The following is a 23,175-nucleotide window of genomic DNA, read 5'->3' as shown; positions in this document are numbered from 1 at the left end:
GAGGCCTCGATAAATGGGCGTGGTCACTACATGCCGCTCTAAACTCGATCCGGGCTCTCCTATGTACTGCCACCATGGGGACGACGACAGGGATATCGACGAACCCGTCTACGAGTCTATGGACTCTATCGAAGCTTCCCCTATGGAACTACCACTGTTACTCCCGTCGTCCCCCACTCCCGTGCCCAAAGGTGCAGGGGCGCCCCCTCCGACTCCAACCTCCGGCGGCTATTCCGACGCGGGGGACTCCGGGCTTGGGGACGCCGTGCCCGGTAGATTCCGAACACGAACTGGCAGGGAGGTTCGCCGCCCCGACCGCTATGGGTGGACCGACTGACGTGGATTGACGTGACCCATTCGTTTATTGCTGATGCTTGCTTTCAACCTGCCGAGCGGCAGTATAGTTCTAACGGCGGGGAGAATGTAGTGAAATTATACCAAGGTGAACCCAGGGGTGCTCGCTACGGAAGGGGCGTCTATAAGACCCGGGACAACCGGGGCGCGCGGACACTCCAGCGGAACTCACTGTGACATAGTCCTGTAGTTTGAATGGTATGTACGCCCCAAATGCTGCGCTGACAATGCGCTGCGCTAACCATTGTTATATTGAATCAACCATTCCTGCTCATGAAATGCTCTGATTTTAATGCCTGTTGCATGCATGTATTCTTACAGGATGTACTTCAGATCTAAATGATATTAAACCTACCCAGAGGTCAAGTCGTGTCTGAGCTTGATTTTCACGACAGGTAGCACCCAGCATGAAGGGCCGCAATGGCAGGGGCGATGCCAGGCCAGAAGATGGAAGACTCGGCTCTCGCAGTTATAGAGGTGACCCCTCGATGGGCAGCATGCAGAGCGGCTAACACCTCGTCCCTGAGAGACGGTGGTATAAGGACACGATCCTCGTAGAGTATGACACCATCAACTATATGTAGACTATCTCGAAATTGGAAGTATTCGCGTAGGGGTCCGGGGAGCTCATGACGGAATTCAGGGATACTTGATTCGATAAGGTCAACAAGGCTCTGCATGTTATTGTCACTCGCTATTGCGGTTCGAACCCTGTCCCATGTTACAGATTTGAGGCTGAGTGAGGCGAGGGAGGACATAGCAGACGCGGAAACATACTCATCGGGGGTTTCTGGTGCTGATCTACGTAAGCCACTCAGGAGGGTTTTGGAAGGCGTCAGGATGATGGGTGTGGAATCAATGGCCGCCATATCGTCAGTGAGGGTCAGTTTCACAGGCTCCCCAGTCGGGTGGCGTGAATGCAGTCTGTGGCGCGATGTCTAATCCCCGGCACATGGACCATCCGGAACCTGTATCGCAGGGTCTTCTCCTTCAAGTTCCTAAGTCGAGCATTAGAGATATCCTCTAGACTTCGATCATTAAAGATCCTGAGCAGAGGTTTGTGGTCAACAGCGATTATGAGGTCTTCACATCCCAGAACAAAGTATCTGGCCTTGTCTAGGGCATCAGCAACTGCTAGGGCCTCACCATCAACTGGTGCATAACGTAATTCAGCAGGGTGGGTGAATCTGCTGCCAACGAGTGCGATTTTCCATCCTGTGTGACAACAGAAGGGTTTTATGTTGGTACAGGTATAGTGTTTCTGCAGTAGCCAGAAGCCAATGCCAGTCTTGGACCAGTCTGTAGCGAGGCACGTGGACTTGCCTGGGTCGAATATCCGGACACCCTCCTCGATCTCACTGGCAATGACAGCTTTCGACTCTTCAAATGCATCTTGGAGGTGCTCATCCCACTTAAACGGTGTACTAGGTTTAAGTAGTTGCCAGAACGGCAACATCTTCTCAGCCATACTAAAAGCGTATGACACTTGATTGACAAGTCCAAACCAAGAACGTACATCTGTGATGTCCTTGGGTGTTGGGAAATCGAGGATCGCGCATAGGTATTTCCTGCAACGACGGACACTATTGGGAGTTATTTCGAACCCAGCAAATTCCACTATATCTTCGCCAAACACAAACTTGTCAGGGTTCAGGGTGATTCCATTCTGTCCACAGGTGTCAAGCCAGTGAACAGCCTGGAAGAAACTGTTTGCCAGTGAGTCAGTCCATAGCAAGACGGCATCAACGCATTTGGTCTTATTGGGGATGTCAGACACGATCTCGTCATAACGTCTTGTATATCCATCGCCAGACGCAATATACCCTTGAGGGGCTGTTTTATAGTGGTATCTCCTCCAGGGTGTGATGAAGGTGGTCAGGTGCCGGTCTTCTTTGCAGATGGGCATGCTGTGGTAACCGTTCCACGCATCAAAGACCGTCTTCTTCTTACCGTTCGGAACCGATCTAGCCTGATGAAAGGGTGATGGCGTGTGATGTGTTTCCCGTGTAGCATGGGCGTTGAGGGCCTGGAAATCGACGGTGCGGCGTGGCTGGTCATTCTTCTTTGCACAGACAACCATTCTATGGCACCAGGTGACGGGTTCGCCAATGGGGACTGGTTCAAGCACACCCAACTGTACATCGTGGTCTATCAAAACTTTGACCACATCCCGCCAGTGTAGTGGGACTGGTACCGGTGTGTGGTGTGCCACTGGTTCAGCATTAGGATCCACCATCAGTTTCATGGGCAGGCCATCCATTAGAGGCAATGTTTAATGCTCACAAGTGTTAAATGTGCTTGACTTATAGTATTCAAGGAGATACTGTCGTAGCTTCATGCGATTAGCATCAGTTGCGGGGAACGGCAGCTTTGTCGGGGGTGGTGGGGGTCGACGACGCTGAGGACAACGGCACGCTGCAGTGGGGTCTTCCTGTAAGACTACTGTTGCGTCCGGCTGCTGTGCTGTCAGGTCCACACCAATCTTGGGGAAGCTATCCGGGATGATGTCAAGGGCGACACAGGCTTCTCTGCTGAGGAAGAGCTTGTCAAAGCTTTCTGTGACATAGGTCATTTGCCTAGTTTCAACAGCCTGACCCCTTTTGTCTTTGCCCGACAAGTGGAGTACAGTGGCCCCAAGGATATTGATGCCTCCATTGTTGGCAGTGCGCATTCTCATGGTTACTGGGATGAGGTCAGATTTGCGCAAACCAAGGCGGTGGATGACCTTTATACCAGCAAGGCAACTCTGGCACCCTGTGTCTGCCATGGTGGAGACATGGCAACTCATGGTCTGGGTGGAAAGGTCAAAGCCAAGGGCTGCGTAGTCTTCGCGCATGATTTTGACAGTCACACTAACAAATGGTTGAGGTTTTGAACCCTTCCTGATCCATGTATTAGAGAGTTTGTCATAAACATGGTGGTCAAGGGTGATGGAACGCTCACTGCGTGATCGACCCGAATTAATAACACTAGGACGTGCCCGTACGTGGGTGCCCGTTCCTTGCCAAAAAAAAAAAAAAAAATGTCTTCGCCCATGCATGCATGGGCATGCCCATGGGCCCATGGGCGTGCCCGTAAGTGCGTGATGTGACCGTACAATGAATGTATCGTCCCGACGCCGCAGCTCGGATGGCGCTGCAGTTAATCGGGCCTGTATCGGCAGAGTTATTATAAACGTGTACTACAATCGATCGTACCTTACAGCGTCTGCTCGCCACGTTCAGCATCAGTACGTCGTCACTATGACTATCCGTAAGTCTGGAAGTGACGTCCTCATTTGACTGTCCGGAAGGTCGCATATCGCAGTTACGATGAATCGCAAATTAGTTTTAATTAGTTTTAAAACATAGTTTAACGCCAACATAGTTTGCCAACGTGAAATAAATGAATACACTCTCAAATGTGCCGTCCGAGGCAGAGTCTGTTCGCCACGTTCGGCACACGTGATAGCTCGCTGCTCTCTGATTGGTTGAATCGTTTTTTGGACATAGCTCGGTAACTACTTCTCCGATTAATATGAAACCTTGAAAAGGCACATCCTCGGGTCCCCAGCAATATACCTGGCAAGTTTCAAGTATATCGGACCCGTGGTTGTCGAGAAACAGCGGTCACAGACAAACAAACACACAGACACACAGACACACAGAGATTACTGGAATTATAGATAGACTAGGACGTGCCCGTACGTGGGTGCCCGTTCCTTGCCAAAAAAAAAAAAAAAAAATGTCTTCGCCCATGCATGCATGGGCGTGCCCATGGGCCCATGGGCGTGCCCGTAAGTGCGTGATGTGACCGTACAATGAATGTATCATCCCGACGCCGCAGCTCGGATGGCGCTGCAGTTAATCGGGCCTGTATCGGCAGAGTTATTATAAACGTGTACTACAATCGATCGTACCTTACAGCGTCTGCTCGCCACGTTCAGCATCAGTACGTCATCACTATGACTATCCGTAAGTCCGGAAGTGACGTCCTCATTTGACTGTCCGGAAGGTCGCATATCGCAGTTACGATGAATCGCAAATTAGTTTTAATTAGTTTTAAAACATAGTTTAACGCCAACATAGCGCCAACATAGTTTGCCAACGTGAAATAAATGAATACGCTCTCAAATGTGCCGTCCGAGGCAGAGTCTGTTCGCCACGTTCGGCACACGTGATAGCTCGCTGCTCTCTGATTGGTTGAATCGTTTTTTGGACATAGCTCGGTAACTACTTCTCCGATTAATATGAAACCTTGAAAAGGCACATCCTCGGGTCCCCAGCAATATACCTGGCAAGTTTCAAGTATATCGGACCCGTGGTTGTCGAGAAACAGCGGTCACAGACAAACAAACACACAGACACACAGAGATTACTGGAATTATAGATAGATTATCAAACTCATTACATTCATGCCCAGATATGTTAGGAGTTTCATTTGACTGTTGTTCTGATACGTGGACAGTACATAAAGTATCAAATACAGCATTTTCACTGTTATTAGAAGAGGCACTCATGCGTTTGGATTTGTTCCTACTGCGACATACACTCTCCATGTGATTATCGCGATTGCAATGCCCACATCTGTGACCATATCATGAATTCCATGAAAATCGTCACCCGCGTGTAAAAAATTAAATCCATTAATTTATACTCCTTGTGCTGATTTTATTGTGCCATATATCTCATAGGTTTTGGTTATAAACAAAAAGAAACGCTAACTTTTCATTTCGTTTTGTATCAAGGGATGAACTTTTCCGTTTGACACCGGAAGTAAACAAGCTTGAGACGAGTGCGCTTTTTGAATTTGAGAGTGATGCAATATTTGTCGCCATCCATAGTTATAACGTAAGTATATGGACACAAAGTTATGTATGTCATTATTGATAATCTATAGTTTACTTAGACACCAGTTTGAAATCAATAACGGTAGATTTTCAGTCAAAAATGGATTGTTGCAAACGCTCTGTCCAACAGGGAGAAAGCGTGCATATTTTGTGATTCCGTCACACAAGTTAGATATTGTTTACCTCTCATTTGCAAGTAAGGGCGTTATGAAGTTATGATTGACTAACCTCTTCAGTAATCATATAAACAAGCTGTCTGTGTGATTTCCTCAAGAAATTACCCAGTCAGCCAATCGCAGTCAACGCGACCGAATCACAGTTTTGTGTGACGGAATCACAGTTAATGTGACGGACTCACAATATATTGCCATCGAACTTCCAATAGTTTTATAACTCCACTGACGATGTATAATATAAATGTTATTTTTGGTTAGTGATAACTTTCCCCTTTCATTTAATAATCCCCTTTCATTTCACAACAATTTCCTGTGAAGTATTTATCCTATTTCGAAAGGTAGGAAAATGTATTTGAAATGTTTTATTCTTGCAAAATATATGCATTTGGATAGAAAAATAACAGATTTCTACTCAGGATAGTAAGTCAATTGATTGTTTTAAACAATACGTTTGCTAATTAATACTTTTGTGTATTTTCAGAAAATGACAAAGACTGCAGCAGAGTGACAAAGAGAAAGGAGGCGGAGGCTGCGTGAAGACGATGAAACGTGGCAGGAATACCTCACAAAGTGACAGGGACAGAAAAGCTTTCAGGAGAGGGTGTATGGATTCTTCGGAACTTCATACATTAAAGAGAAGAGGGAAGCTAGCTACTGAGAAATGGCATGTTAAGAAGGGCATGGTTGGTGCGCCCAAGAAAGATCAATCCTGTAAAACGCATGGTCCACATGGGACATACAAGTCCAATGCATCCTTTGGAAGAGCGAGGAGACATGCAGAGAATGCCCTCGCATACAGCCCAAGTAAGAAAGAAGCGGTAGTTAAAAGTCTAGTCTCCACCGTTCTTAAAGTTAAATTGCCCTCGGTAAAAACCCGTGCATCTGCGGCTGCACTAGGTGAGGATAGTAGCGACGCTGTTAAGACATTTCACCAAAGTGACTCGATATCTCGTGTCATGCCTGGAAAGGCAGACTTCATTACTATTTGGCCTACAGATGGTCCCAAGACAAGACACCAAAAACGGTATATGGTGATGACGATAGCTGAGGCCTATCAGACATTCAAAGTACAATTTCCAGATATTGTGATTGGAATGTCAAAGTTTGCCGAACTGCGACCTAAACATGTACGACTGACGTCCCAGATGCCACAGAACGTCTGTGGATGCAAGTATCACAGTAAGGTCATACTAGTCCTGGAAGCGCTGCACCAGAAATGTCCAAGAATCCCTCTCTATTCTAGGGAAACCTTCCTGAAGCTCTGTCTGCAATATTGAATCTGAGGCTTTATGTCCGACAACTGAAACATCTGCATGAATGGTGCATTGTATGAGAGAAACATCGAGGAAAGAGCGGGAGACCTTGAGACACCACTGTGCTGGGAACGCTGGGAGGAGGACAAGGATGGTTATCTGGCGAGAGCACCCCAAAATGGAACAATTGAAGATGCAATTATACTGAACTCCGTAATCAGTTACCCAAATTCTTGTGGCATGTTTTCATCAAGAATAAACAGGCCAATGCATATGAATTTGACAAGCAACAGGCTCGTATGCAGGAATCTAGTGAATGTGTCCTCCAAATGGACTTTGCTGAAAATTTCACATCAGTATTTCAAGACGAAATTCAGTCCGCTCATTGGCGGCAGCGGAAAATCACATTATACACGGTGATGGCTTGGCATCGTGAGGTCATTAAGTCTATGCTGATTGTATCTGATGTACAAGATCACGAGAAGAGGGCCATGACCTCATATACAGTACCTGCTTTAGACACCATCTTAAACGAGATCCCTAGTATTTCCACTGTGAAAATATGGACTGACAGACCCAGCAGTCAGTTCAAAAACCTCTACATATTTGCGTTGATACCAAAGCTGAAGCAAAGATATGGCGTCAATATAGTCTGGAACTACTTCGCCACCAGCCATGGAAAAGGTCCTAACGATGCTCTTGGGGGCGGGGGGGATGCGAAGCGGATAGTCCACCGTCTGGTCATGGGTAGACAACTTGTGGTGCGTAACGCAGAAAACTTTTGTGGAAGGACTCGTCTACTGCTGCTAACATGGATGTACTTCTAAGGAGCCAAGATCAGAATGCAGCCCTCTGTTGGGACATGGAAGTGGACTCCTTATGGGACAACGTTCCTGGCATCACAGGGACCATAAACACACACTTCGTCACTCCCTGCGAAGACAACCAGATTCTGTGTAAGTTTTACTCAACTGCCCAAAGTGGCAGGGAACATCAACTGTCAAAAATACGCGACAATGCATGCGGTGCACCCGACGGTAGAGCAAGCAAATCCGACAAACAACAACCCATGGCGACAGCCATGGCTTTAGCAACAAATCTGCCCAAACTAACGGCACACTCTGAAGTAAATGCCCCTGCTACATCCGCTACAGGCTTGTCAAGAAGGCGTGTGACCAGGAAGTCGACTAGTGTTCTTATGGAGCACAATACTAATATCACTCATTCAAGTTCTGCTCAGTCAGGTAGAACTCGCGATATACACAGTGCTGAAAGCCAGAAATCGGCACACAAAGCAAATGAAATGAGTAAGAAGAAATGGCCATGTAAGCAGTGTGGGTGGAATTATGGTGATGACAGTGACCCTAAGAAAAATGAAGAATGGCTACAGTGTGCTGGCTGTAGCCAATGGCATCACCATACATGTGCTGAGGAAGGAGGTCTGCTAGTTGCTGATCAGTTCATACGTTCCGGGAGAGTTTGACATTATTATGACAACTTGAAACTTTAATACAGACTTGGCATTTAATATGGAATACATTTTTTTTCTTGACTTGGGTTTACTTTCTTAACTCAGTATATCAATCTGGTGAGTTTCTTTTACACTTTGGTGATTTATTTGTTAAAAGAACCATGTCACTAATTGTCTGTCGCAGCAAGAAGTCAACAACAGGATTATATCACAGGTGGCGTGGCAAAATGTACGGACAGGTACATTTGACGACTGGCTTCACAATCGGGTATATAAGGGTTGTTGCGTTCTGTATTAGTGGAAAACAACTGCTGCACGTCTCCAAAAGTTATTGCCGCTTCCTCTGGAGATGGTCCGTCAACTCGACAATGCTGTTTGTCATGGAGTGGTGGATTTACGAAATTACGGCATGAAACAGCGTGCTATTGCTCGGCAGGATGGCATCACTCAAGGTCAGGTGTCAAAGATCCTGAAACGAAATGCTCAGAGGGGTGTCCCTACTCCAATACTGAGGCCAGGACGTCCCCGCAGAACCACAAGGAGGGATGATCGCCAGCTGCACCGGTTAGTCCGCAATGGCCGTACCAAGTCAGCTAATCGTCTTAGGGCTGAGTGGCAGCAACTGACAAATGTGCCTGTATCCAGAAGGCTAGTCAACCAAGGACTGGTTCAAGCAGGCTATCGTGCCAGGCGTCCCCTGAGAAAGCCACGCCTGACCAGACAACACCGCCAGCACCGATTGCAGTGGGCCAGAGAGCACCGTCAATGGCAGCCAGGACACTGGAATCACGTGATCTTCAGTGACGAGTCTAGATTTCTGGTCTATCGTCAAGATGGCCGCGTCTGAGTGCGCAGACAAGTACATGAAGCCTACAACAAAGATTGTTTTGTGCCAAGAGTCCAAGCTGGAGGTGGTGTGGTGACCGTTTGGGCTGCTTTTCATGCAGGAGGCAAAACTGACCTGGTTGTTCTCAATGGAAACCTGAACCAGTTCAAGTACAGGGCCATTCTGGAAGAAACATTGCTTCCATTTGCTGGTGCAGCCATTCGAGGAAACTTTGTCTTCCAAGATGACAATGCACGGCCTCATCGTGCTCGCATGATCCAACACTTTCTTGCTGACTGTGGTGTAGAGCATATGGAGTGGGCTGCCATGTCCCTGGATATGAATCCGAAAGAGAACTTGTGGGCAGAATTAACGTGTCAAATCGACAACTTGGACCAGCAGCCGACCTCTGTGCATGAATTGCAGCAGACTATTGTCACTGCATGGCAAGCGATTCCTGTCCAAACCGTGGCAAATCTCGTGAACAGCATGCCTCGACATGTACGTGCTCTTCTGAATGCTCGTGGGGGTTACACGAAGTACTGAACTGTAATTTTACTGTCCGTAATCCCAGTCGTAATTTAACTTTTGTTTTTGTTAAAAAAAAATTTGGTTAATGTGCAAAATAAAGAGATACTTCTGGAAAACGCACAGAAGTATAACACAGTACTGTCCATGAATTGAGTTTGATATCAGTTAACATCACTTTCAAGGATCAATTTATTTGTTTCGAAATATCAAATGTGGTTTTTGTTTCTTTTAAAGGTCACATTAACAAAATCTAGAATAAGTTTAACATAATTCCAATGAACTTTTGGTTCTAAGACAACTTGAAAAGTAAGTTCACCCCCACAAAAAAAATATTCCATATTAAATGCCAAGTCTGTAATAACTAGGCCTAGCGGTCAGAGTAGCTTAATAATAACCGTTACATGTTCAATGATGAAATTAAAATAAATTTGTTAATTTGTTTAATTGCTTATTATTTGTTCCTCCATCCGAGTTCTGTATATCCACAACTTTCTCTACTAAGATTTCCAATCCTATTTTGGATACTTTGTCATTTCAGCTGTGTTAACATGTCACAAGCGCACTTGTGATTCCGTCACATTACGTGTCATTCCATCACATTACCTGGTCTGCCACCTATAGTTTGCAGTTTCTGCATTGCATTACCAATAAGACTGCGATAGGAAAGCAGTACTATTGTTGGCGTCCGAATTTTTTTTTCTAGACCTTGTGTTCACTAACAGAGCAGAGTTTTTATATCAAATCTCATTAGTCTGTTTACCATGTCCACATACTGTGATTCCGTCAGAAGACTATTCTGGGTAACAAATTTTGTTAACCGGGGTAAGCCTCACTGAGAGTAGTACTCGTCTGTAGCCATGTGACAGTTCTGGTTCAATACATATAATTGAATTCTCTCTGCTCTTCTTAGCATTCAAGATAATTACCTTATATGTTCAAAATTAGAGTGCACATGGTGATTCCGTCACGATGGAATTCATGATATGCCGCGCATTCTGTTTTGCGAACATGGGCTGGGGCGCTCTTCCCGTGTCCCTTTTTGCCACAGTAGGAGCATAGGTCGTTTCTGTCCTTGATGGTTACTTGCTTGGCCTTTTGATATGTGCTGCGAGCTGCTTCCACTGAGTGTGTGTCCAGTAGTGTCGATGCTGAACGTTTGCCAGATTCTTTGGCCTCAATGAATTGGAAAACGTCCTCCAGGATCATGTCCTGGTTCTTGTCACCAAGGAGGTCAAGCTGGATTTCAGGGTCAGCAATTCCTCGTGTAAGAACATCACGCACGATCGCTTCTGTGTAGTTAACTTCAGCATCACAACTAGGGCATTTGATTAGGAATTTGCATATTCCCGCTTGACCACGTAGGCGAGCCCCGAAGCTGCGCACTGTCTCATCACGGTCTTGACGCAAATTATGTAGTGCTACTCTGGCAACCATAGTGTTCTCTCCGCGAACAGCAAGTTTTTTAATGGCTGCCATTACCACCTCGATGGGTTTGTATGAGAGGCTACCACCTGTCGATCTTGTTAGATCCTTGCGCAGAGGTTCGTCACAGCACTCTAGTAACTGCACTACTTTATCGCGGCCAATGATTTTGGTTGCATCGACGTATTCAGACCATCGTGACTCGAAGTAAGCCCACTCTTCACTGGAGCCAGCGGCGACAATTGTGGGCCTTTTGACTTTTTCAACCTTGGCGGTATGTCCAGGGGCATGTATGGAACTGTGGGCAGTGATGAGTGTGGGCACGATAGCAGGATCGAGGTCTTCAGTGGTGTAGTCACATCCGGCGATTGGGCAACCCACAGCAGGCATCGTGGCTTTGGTCAACTTGCACCGTGTTCATAAATAAGACCAGTTCTCTTTGTTAATCCAGTTGGTGGTTTATTGCAACTTCAACAACGAACACGGTCTTAAAGACATAAGAACAAACATAATGATCAGTAATGATTAAGAATCCTCTAATGTGTCAATCAATGATGTGTGCCTAACGTTTTATAACTAACGATTGTGCTTACATATTATGTCGAACCATCGAGATTACATTTTATAACTAACTATTGTGCTTACATGTGATAACGAACTATTGTGGTTACACGTTAAAACTAACGATTGTGCTTACATATTATGTCGAACCATTGAGATTACATTTTATAACTATTGTGCTTACATATGATGTCGAACCATTGTGATTACATTTTATAACTAACTATTGTGCTTACATGTGACAACGAACTGTTGTGATTTAAGGTTATAACTTACTATTGTGCTTACACGTTATAACTAACTATTGTGCTTACATATTATAACTAACTATTGTGCTTACATTTTATAACTAACTGTTGTGATTACATTTTATAGCTAGATGGCATTAATAGAATACTTACCCTGTGCAGTCAACTTCTTGTGAGCCGACTCTTCTGTTTTTGAACATTATTTTTCTTTGATCCCATATGGCTGCCAGACCACGTGAGCGATGACATCATAAATTTATATTCTCTAATATAATTGTTGCATTGATCACTCTCAATAGATTTCAAACTGATCAGACCAAGCCATGTTTAAATTTTTTCCATGCAGCCGTTTTGGATATCATTATAGAGGTGCCACATTTTTCGGTTTTTCCAAATGGCGCCTGCACCACATGACTTACGACGTCATGATTACCATTAAAATATTCGAAATGAGGAGGTGCTCCAATGGTGAAAATTTCGTGTCCATCAGCCCAACAGTTGCTGAAAAAAATTTGATAATGATTGGATGGATAAGTGTTGTATTTGTCGAATTATGACGTCATAACGAAGGCACGATGACATCATCATTAACATATCTTATTCCCCATGGTGAGTAGTTGACAATGAGCCAGGTCTAAATTTTTTCCATGGAGCAGTTTCAGATAGAGGTGCGAATGTTTTCCAAGATAGCGCCTGTACCACGTGACCTATGACGTCATAGTCATCATTAAAACATTCTTCAGGAGAAGGCCCTCCTATGGTGAAAATTTCATGTCAATCGGACCAACAGTTGCCGGGAAAATGATTTTTTTAAATGCAGACACGGCACACGTACGCACATGAATGTTTAACCGCGCTTTTCGCTTCCCTACATACGACAAATGGGCCTATATGTTGCTCGTGTGACTAACTATGGGGGGAAAACCTTTAACCTTTAATGCCTTCAATGTGCCAATCTCCAAACCGCAGCAATATCCTACATGTTTCGGAGATTTTACATTGGACATGGCAGCACATATATCCTGAGTTAGGTTAAGAACATTTTCATGCTGTTTCTTTTCTAGTACAACATGCCCTTCAGACCCTATTTCTTCATCTGCTCCTGTTATCATCCATGCAATGTGGTTGTAAAGATCAGTTGGGACACATTTCTCAGCAGACTCATAAGAGATGGCCATGTTAGTTTGTTGAACATTCATTTGTTCTGATGACATACTTGATTGCATCTTATCCTTAATACTGATATATTTCACTTGACTACGAATAGCTTTCGCGGTATGGAATGATTCTTTCATAGACACACAGTATTGACCTACACCAACTTGTTCAGACTCTGTGGTAACTTTTTCATTTTCAGTGCCAAGCTCAATTTAATCAAAATCTTTTAACTGACTCTTTACCTTTTTAACTTCTGCAAGTACTTTTGCCAAATTTAGCTCAGAGAAGCATAAAAGATTGGAAGCTCCAACCTGTGGAACAATAATTACCCTGTCACCATAAAAAACAAATTTAAAAAACCACCTTTAGAGGCCATTTTTCCCCGCAAAGCGGGGGTTGGCCTTTTTCGGGTACCGTGGTTGTTGTTGCTTTTTTGGTCCCCTTTTTGAAGCAATGTTTTCCGGCCGGATGCCCTTCCTGCCGCCAACCCTTTTTGTCGCCTTTTACGACAAACAGGGAATTACCAGTGAACTGGTACTCAATTGGCCGACCTCGGAAGGATGACAGGCTGAGTCAACCCCCCTGGCGTTAATTCAGCGATCGACCGGGATTCTGAACCCAGGATCCTAGGATCCTAAGCCGGCACCCTAGCCGCTAGCCCAACACCAGGCTATAATGGTTTTGTCGCCATAATGGTTTTGAAACTGCCTAGACAAGAGCCGCATATCACTACCAACTGACATTGCATTTTCAACATCATTATCAAGTAACCAACTTCTTAGCATATCACGCAAACAAGAAACTGAATAAACACAACCATCGTTGAACAATTTCGGTTCAATCTTAGAAATTACCCATAAAAATCCTTCTTCGTATGACGTTAACCCCTTATCAGTATTTTTTGCTATAACACGTTTCGTTAAGAAGTTCTCTTAGCACAGTTTATGATACCTGAAATCACCAGCAATCATATCATCACCACTTCCCTGCAATAAATGCAACATTGTTTCGTCATGCAGTTCTTTCGCTTTGTTCCATATCGATTGCTGTCGATCCTCAGTGGCAACAAGACGAAGTTTTCTATCACCTTTTCTGTCTCTTTCTTTACCACAAACAAAACATGTCGTTTTTAAATCGAATTTCGAAACAATCTTTGAGCGAGTTGATAAGCCAACAGGTGCTTCACTTGAATCGATCTCTGCTTGCAACTTCACCCTTTTCTGTTCTACGGTTTTCTTGTTGACATATGCACTGCGGCAGTCAGCGTGAACCTTGGGATTTCTGTGCAAGAATGAGTCCTTATTTTTGGCATAGTCTATGAGACGGCATGCGACACTATCACCCCGTTGCGTTACAGCTTGCAATAATGATGCATAACCTCTACTTGTGATTTTCTGAAGGGGAGATGATATCTTCTTCTGGCAGATTAGACAGGAGTCGTAATCTGTCTCATGAGGAGTCTTCCTTTTCTGACCAACTTGAATCGATGAGTCCCCCAGAGGTTCCATAATTGTTGTGGCAACAAACCTGTAACATGACTAACACATCATGAGTACCGATGATAAAATAACAAAAAACATTATAATGTAAAATTATGCAGGATACATCTTTTTCTAGCAATTTCCACAAATTTGGCTCGAACAACACAAGGGGTCAACATAATGACTATATTACTTTTGATGAATATCTCGCGATCAAAAACTTTGTTCGTGAGTTCACTTTCTTCAGTAATATGTTTGTTATTTTAGTTCTCATGGTTTATGTGATATAAGACATCTTATCGAAGAGGTACCTAGATTTTCACATTTGTCCCATTAGGAGTCTTTCTTTTCTGACCAACTTGAATCGATGAGTCCCCTATAGATGTTCCAAGATGGTTGCAGCAACAAGCCTGAAATAAAAATGAATGACACATTATTCGATATATGAATAACATAAAAACAGATTTTCACTTCCCTTTTAGATCAATGACCTTTTGAGCTCTGGTGACGTCTTCGATGATGTAATCAAAATAATTTTACTACCCAAAGTGTTAATATCTATATTATAATAGCCGTAGATGATTCTGTCTGTCTGTCTGTCTGTCTATCTGTTGGGTGTCTGTCCGGGGTGTGGCTTACTCGGTTTGCAGAGTAGCTCCACCCATAGCTCCACCCATTCTGGGAGTGGCTATAAACAAATATCCACCATTTTATTAACTCGCATAGCTTTGAGTCCTGTTTTGTAGGCCCGTGGTGTCTTGCTCTCCCCCAGTTTTATTTCAAATCAAATTCGATAAATCATTTCATTTTTCACAGTCGCTAACATAGTTTTAGACTCGGTTGAAAAAAAACGGGAAGAAAATCCGATGAAAGTTGCCGTTTATAGAACGAAATGAATTCTCAAAGGCCTGTAACTTCAAGGCCATTGAGTCTCTCTCACGCCTTTATCTCCAATCTAACTCACCATATGATTTCATTTTTATCGATGGCTTTACTTTTAGACTCGGTGTCAGCAATAATTGAGAACAATCCACACACGCGGGAAAATGCAGAGATATATTTTTTAAAATCGCGTCATGGTGTATCATACACCGCCCAACATGACACCGCCGGCAATGTGTCGATATATATTAAAAATTCGCTTTTGCTTTTCCGTTATGATATATTACTATTTCGTTTGATGATAGTCGTCACAAAAACGTCAACAATGATGCCGACATATATTTCTTCGTTTTTATTTCATTCAACATATTAGCCGGAAGTAAAATATGTTTCAGGAAATTACCGAGAGATATATCTTCGTTTTTTTTATTAGTTATGTGCGCATACACTTTAAATAGGTTTATTTGAAATCTTTAATTTTCCACAAACATTCCACACACGCGGGAAAATGCAGAGATATATTTTTTAAAATCGCGTCATGGTGTATCATACACCGCCCAACATGACACCGACGGCAATGTGTCGATATCTATTTTAAATTCGATATATCATTTCATTTTTCACAGTCGCTAACATAGTTTTAGACTCGGTTGAAAAAAAACGAGAAGAAAATCCGATGAAAGTTGCCGTTTATAGAACGAAATGAATTCTCAGATGCCTGTAACTTCAAGGCCATTGAGTCTCTCTCACGCCTTTATCTCCAATCTAACTCACCATATGATTTCATTTTTATCGATGGTTTTAGAGTCGGTGTCAGCAATAATTGAGAACATTCCACACACGCCGGAAAATGCAGATATATTTTTTAAAATCGCGTCATGGTGTATCATACACCGCCTAACATGACACCGACGGCAACGTGTCGATACATATTAAAAATTCGATATATCATTTCATTTTTCACAGTCGCTAACATAGTTTTCGACTCGGTTGAAAAAAAACGGGAAGGAAATCCAATGAAAGTTGCCGTTTATAGAACGAAATGAATTCTCAAACGCCTGTAACTTCAACTTCAAGGCCATTGAGTCTCTCTCACGCCTTTATCTCCAATCTAACTCACCATATGATTTCATTTTTATCGATGGTTTCAGACTCGGTGTCAGCAATAATTGAGAACATTCCACACACGCGGAAAAATGCAGAGATATATTTTTTAAAATCGCGTCATGGTGTATCATACACCGCCCAACATGACACCGACGGCAACGTGTCGATATATATTAAAAATTCGCTTTTGCTTTTCCGTTAAGATATATTACTTTTTCGTTTGATGACAGTCGTCACAAAAACGTCAACAATGATGCCGACATATATTTCTTCGTTTTTATTTAATTCAACATTATTAGCCGGAAGTAAAATATGTTTCAGGAAATTACCGAGGGATATTTCTTCGTTTTTTAAAATTAGTTATGTGCGAATACACTTTAAATAGGTTTATTTGAAATCTTTAATTTTCCACAATATAATTTACTTGCCATTTATCATTTGATGATTACGAGACAAATTCCTCTTGAGGATCGTGACAATTCATGCGCTGCGTGGAAACTTCTATTTCCAAAATGAATGAGACGATCGATGAAGAACGCAGACTTGAACAGGATGCAGCAAGAAAACGAATGAGACGGGCGAACGAGTCCATCGACGAACGTCAATGCAAACTTGCGGGGTCACCCGTGGGAATCCCACGGGCATGGATGTGTGTGACATTTCGACATATTGAGTTAGATGCTGCACATTCATTTTTACAAAATGGTTACTGGCAAGTCATCAGATCCAGAAATGGTGTAAAAACCACCGTTTAGAGGCCATTTTTCCCCGCAAAGCGGGGGTTGGCCTTTTCGGGGACCGTGGTAGTTGTTGTTTTTTTGTCCCCTTTTTGAAGCAATGTTTTACGGCCGGATGCCCTTCCTGACGCCAACCCTTTTTGCCGCCTTCAACGACAAACAGGGAATTACCAGTGAACTGGTACTCAATTAGCCGACCTCGGAAGGATGACAGGCTGAGTCAACCCCCCTGGCATTAATTCGGCGATCGACCGAGATTCGAACCCAGGATCCTAAGCCGGCACCCTAGCCGCTAGCCCAACACCAGAAATGGTGTCATGAACACAATTTATTTACGCACAAGCACAAAAGCAAGACGGGCCGATTTCCGATTCCGACGGGCCGACGGGTCAGACGGGCCGATTTCCGATTCCGACGGGCCGATTTGGAGCAAGAAAAAGAACGAGACGGGAGAAAAAGGAGAGAAACGAGACGGGGAAAGCCGATTGGAGAGGCGAGTGAGGCGCGATTGGAGAGGAGTGTGAGGCGCGATTGGAGAGGAGTGTGAGGCACGATTGGAGAGGAGTGTGAGGCACGATTGGAGAGGAGTGTGAGGCGTGATTGGAGAGGAGTGTGAGGCACGATTGGAGAGGAGTGATTGGAGGGGAGTGTGAGGCACGATTGGAGAGGAGTGATTGGAGGGGAGTGTGAGGCACGATTGGAGAGGAGTGTGAGGCACGATTGGAGAGGAGTGTGAGGCGCGATTGGAGAGGAGTGTGTGGCGCGATTGGAGAGGAGTGTGAGGCGCGATTGGAGAGGCGTGTGAAGGATTGCAGAGGAGAGGAGTGTGAGGGATTGGAGAGGTGAGGGATTGGAAAGGAGAGGGATGTGAGGGTTTGGAGAGGAGAGGAGTGCTAGGTGGAGAGAGGAGAGTGTCAGGTGGAGACAGGAGAGTGTCAGGTGGAGACAGGAGAGTGTCAGGTGGAGAGGAGTGAGGGGTCACATATTATGTGAAATAACTAAATTCACACCATTTCTGGATCTGATGACTTGCCAGTAACCATTTTGTAAAAATGAATGTGCAGCATATAACTCAATATGTCGAAATGTCACACACATCCATGCCCGTGGGATTCCCACGGGTGACCCCGCTAGTCTGATATAAAATTGTTATTGAATGCATTATGAAGCTAGATCAAGATAGAATCTATGCTGCTACACCATAAAGTGAAAATAATGAATGCTATCTGTATTTCTCAAGAATTTCCCAATTTTGGTGATTTTTCCAAAAATTACCGTTCCGTTGAAATGGGTTTACATAACAAATACGCATCTTTTGTAAACTTTATTTATATTAAAAACTTTGCCTATATGTCTTCTTATATAAAGAGTATATTTGTTATTCTAACTTTATTGGTATGTCTGAAACGGGGCAATCTATTGACGAGATACCTTAATTTTCACTTCCCTTCCAAATCGGTGACCTTTTGACCTCTAAGGACGTCATCGGTGATGTAATCATAATAATTTTACTACCAAATTGTAGCCTGGGCCAATACCTTTCTACTGATGCCTAACATGTGTGTTTTCGTCAAAGCTGACCCGATCTAAATCCCAAATGTATTTCCCCTACCCCTAATTTTTTGACCAAAATTGTTGCATGCAAAAATTCAAACTTATGGCCATAATTTCAGTTCGCAAGAGTTTTCGCAGAGCACACAACCTAGAATCTATGCGGAATGAATATATCTACCAGAAAATACATTCAAAGAAAGTATAGCATCAATCCCCACCTCCAACCGTTATTTTGCACGATAGCTCACGCTGGCTCCCCGACTAAAATGGCATGTCCAGTGAACCAGATCCACGCTTGAATCGCGCCGACTCTTCTTCCTCTCCATTTCACGACTTTTTACTTCTTCCCTTTTCTATTCCATGTTACTTCTACTTTTATCGAATCCCTCTCGATCGTTATCTCATCCCATCGCATATTATCCTCGTTACTTCCACTTTAAAAGTTTTATTCACAAAAATATTGAATCCCGAATGAAAACGAGGAGGAAAAATGGAGGTTTGACATGCCAAGCTGGACGATACACCTTCCTCAAGGTGTCTTGAAGACTTGGAGAGAAGATTGATTTCGAAGCTTGAAATTCAATTAAACACCAATGGTGATGGAACGTCACTTGAGGGTTGAGAACCTTTCGAAGATTGTGGACATTTGGTTGTTGTTGACTTGTATTTAGTTGTTGAGCAATCGGTGCAGCCTGTGACTGCTGGTTTGGATCATTGCTGAGAATGTGGTTGTGCCGATGATGCAGTGCCCCCTGCGGGTTTGTATCATTGATGAGACCGAGGCTGGTCCGCTGTGTCGGTGCTCCAATAACAGGAACACACACTTTGATGAATCACCCTTTTGGTTGATGTCGGTGCTCCAGTCCAATAACAGGAACACACACTTTGATGAATCACCCTTTTGGTTGATGTCGGTGCTCCAGTCCAATAACAGGAACACACACTTTGATGAATCACCCTTTTGGTTGATTTTGGTTGATGTCGGTGCTCCAGTCCAATAACAGGAACACACACTTTGATGAATCACCCTTTTGGTTGATCGGGGGTGCAAACGTCCCTCCCTCCTCCCATTTCCCGTTTTCATTACTAAATATTATTTGTTGTGATATTGTTTGCAGACCAGTGACAGATACAGAGTGGTGGCATCATTCAACGTTCTCTCCATGTGTCAATCAATGATGTGTGCTTAACGTTTTATAACTAACGATTGTGCTTACATATTATTTGGAACCATTAGATTACATTTTGTAACTAACTTGTGCTTACATATGATGTCGAACCATTGTGATTACATTTTATAACTAACTATTGTGCTTACACGTGAAAACTAACGATTGTGCTTCCATATGGTGTCGAACCATTGTGATTACATTTTATCACTAACTATTGTGCTTTCATGTGATAACGAACTATTGTGCTTACACGTGAAAACTAACGATTGTACTTACATGTGATAACGAACTATTGTGCTTACACGTTATTAAACAAGAATGTATCAATTGAATGCAGGTTTATTAGCAACAACGATGAACAATCAATCTGCAAGACAAAGAAAGCGATGGTAGATATTAGAATAAGATAATAGATACAGAATATGCAAATAACAATGTGCAGTATTACACAAGATGAGAACGCAATAGAGAACAGCACCATACAAGAGTTGTCTATCTCCCTTTCCCAAAAACGTTCAATTGTGACACAGAATAGAACGAAACTGGAGACCGAGAAAAAGGATCACATGAGTTTATAATTGATATTCTACTGAATTGAATCGGGCTGGTGGTTTGATAATTCGCTTTGGGCGGCCCGTCACCACCCGATCGATCGTCGGAGTCCTCTGAGGGCAGTTCGTAATTTCCTGGTCCATTGTGGGAGTCTCCGGTGGGTGGTTCACTATCGCCCTGTCCGACGCCGGAGTCCCCTCCAGCTGGTCCATCATCACCCGAACCGTCAAGGGGGCAGAAATAGGCAGTGACCGTGGAGGTGTGGCGGTGGTCTGCACATGTGGTTGGTTAGCGACTCTCGCGGGTGGTGTCATCGCGGTGGTGGAACGGAGTGTCTGTGAAGGTAAGCCCGGCGCAATGACATGTTGGGGTTCACCCTTCTGGGGAGTGGTAACAGGATTGAGACAGACTCTTGGAGCGGCGATGGGTTGGGTACCAGACATTAAGTATTTCGGTACGATTGGTATAACACTTGGCATAACGGTTGGCAGCATGCCACTTTTGCCAGTCGTAGTGGGAGTTGTCATGCTGAAAGGCGTAAAACGTCGCAGGAACTTACGATTCCGGAGAGTGATTCTTCCGGAGCCATCCACCTTGACAACGTATTGATCGAATTGTTTTACCTCAATCACGGTTCCGGTCCGGTCCCATTTTCGTGGTTCCAGGCCGGTCTGGTTCTGGATCCGGACATGGTCCCCGACGGCCAGTGGAGGTAGTTTTGTCGTGTGTTCAGAGAGTCTTTCGATCTCCCTGGCATGCCGAATGCGCAAAGCTTCCTCACGATTGTTGCGTGTTTCCCGCCAGGTGTCCGATGGCAAGTATCTGCCTGGGATGATGGGTATGAAGTCCTTGACTGGCCTCTTGAAGATGACCATGGCTGGAGACAACCTAGTGTCCTGATCCGGTGCATTCCGGTACTGGAGTATTGCACGTTGGAACCGATCAGTGTCTAGTTCACCATTGGAACCAGTGTTATCGGTGATCAATCTTTTCGATGTTTTGACTGCGATCTCGGCACGACAGTTGCTGTGTGGGAAGGCAGTGGATGACAACCGATGGTTAACGCCCCACCGACGCAAGAAGTCTTGGGTGTCATGTGCCGTGAATTCTGGCCCACAGTCAGATGCCAATTCGTCGGGGATACCATAAGTGGCGAAGTTCGACCGCAGACATTTCACTAGGCCTTGTGCCCCGCCAGTTGTTAGCTGAATGATTGGCCAATTAGAGTAACGATCAACGGTGACCAAATAACTCCGACCCTTGTGATGAAAGTAATCTGAACAAACGTACTGGAAAGGGTAGGCAGGTTCAGCTGAGGCTGTAGGTGGAGCGCTTGGTTGCGATGGGGCCATCCGATTGCAGTGTGAGCAGCGATCGCGCATCTCATGAATCTGGGGAGTGATTCCAGGCCAAAAGATCGAGCTGCTGGCCCGGGTGGTCATAGCCGTGACTCCTTGGTGAGCAGCATGAAGATTCTCAAGGACAAGCTTCCGTAGCTTCGGTGGGATGATAATCCTCCCCTTGTAGACCACTATGCCATCAATAGTGTAGAGGTGTTCACGGAAGGGAAAGTATTCCAAAATGGACACAGGGAAATCGTCCCGACTGGCAGGTAGACCCTGCTCAATAGAATTGAGTAACTGCAGCATCTGAGTGTCACTTGCTGTTTCGTCCCGAACATCGTCCCAAGTGACGGACCGCACAGAATCGAGTGTCTTGATGGCTGCCATAGAAATAGCCATTTCCATGCCAGTGTCGTCATCTGTGGTCCACAGCCCAGTCAAGGTGTGCTGTCTTAGTGTAGTCGATGTGGCCACATCCATAATGGAGGAAATGTCATCCACCAGTGGCAGTCGTTCCGATGGTCTGGCGCCCGACGGATGTCGTGAAATCGCATCTGGTACGCAGTGTCGTTTTCCCGGGATGTGGATAATTCGGAAACGATATGCTAGGGTCCTTTCTTTCAAGTTGGCAAGCCGCGTGTTATGGATGTCCTCTAATCGTCTGTCACCAAGAAGCTTGATTAAGGGCTTGTGATCGACGGCAATAATCAGGTTCTTGCATCCCAACACAAAATACTTTACTTTTTCCAGGCTGTCCGCCACTGCTAGAGCTTCACCCTCTATCGGAGCATAGCGCGACTCCGCTGCATGGGTGAAGCGGCCTCCAGCAAGGGTGATTTTCCAGCCATCGGGGCAGCACTGTGGGGTTTCACCAGGGCATCTGCAGTGTTTTTGGAGGAGCCAGAAGCCAATCCCATCCTTCGACCAGTCAGTTGCGAGACATGTCGTCCGTTCCTTGTCAAAGATCCGGACCCCATTTGCGACTTCAGATATGATGAGTCGTTTTGATTCTTCGAATAGGGATTGTAGTGTTGCATCCCAGTAGAAGGGGGTGCATGGTTTTAGGAGGTCCCGAAAAGGTCGCATCCTCTCGGTCATGCTGAAGCAGTATGTTACCTGATTGACTAACCCAAACCAGGAGCGAATGTCAGTAATTGTTTTTGGTGTGGGGAAGTCCTGTATCGCTTGGAGATACCTTTGGCATGGTCGTACACTGTCCATGGTGATCTCGAATCCAGCGAATTCGACCGTGTCCTGACCAAAATGGAATTTCGTCGGATTTTGCGTAATCCCATTACGGCCGCACAGGTCGAGCCAGTTGCATGCCTGAAAAAAGCTCTCTTCCAATGTGTCGCTCCACATGATGGTATCATCAATACATTTGGACTTGTTTTTGAAGTCCGATACAATTTCGTCAAATCGTCTGGAGTATCCATCACCTGAAGCGATGTAACCTTGGGGAGTGGTGCAGTAACGGTATCGGCCCCATGGTGTGATGAACGTTGTCAGATGGCGGTCA

At 44.6% G+C, this 23,175-nt stretch overlaps 1 protein-coding gene across 2 annotated transcripts in view; it reads right to left on the bottom strand.

Moving 5' to 3' along the window:
- Positions 1-18,931, bottom strand: part of LOC144892330 (uncharacterized) — a 52,211-nt gene extending 33,280 nt beyond the window's left edge. Inside the window, exons 1-3 of one of the 2 annotated variants that reach the window (XR_013623520.1) lie at positions 18,808-18,860; positions 14,621-14,719; positions 14,148-14,355 (exon numbers count right to left, since the gene is read on the bottom strand). The gene's annotated coding sequence lies outside the window, so the exon portion shown is untranslated. Of the gene's footprint in view, positions 1-14,147; positions 14,356-14,620; positions 14,720-18,807 lie in introns of those variants that run through there. The other variant, XM_078778321.1, reaches the window with a different exon arrangement.
- Positions 18,932-23,175: the final 4,244 nt, after the last annotated feature.

Source organism: Myxine glutinosa, chromosome 5 (genome assembly GCF_964187855.1).
Source record: "Myxine glutinosa chromosome 5, kmMyxGlut1.1, whole genome shotgun sequence".
Taxonomy (NCBI): Eukaryota; Metazoa; Chordata; class Myxini; order Myxiniformes; family Myxinidae; genus Myxine; species Myxine glutinosa.
The sequence above is the reverse complement of the archived record's forward strand: the minus strand, read 5'-3'. Positions and strand labels throughout refer to the sequence as shown.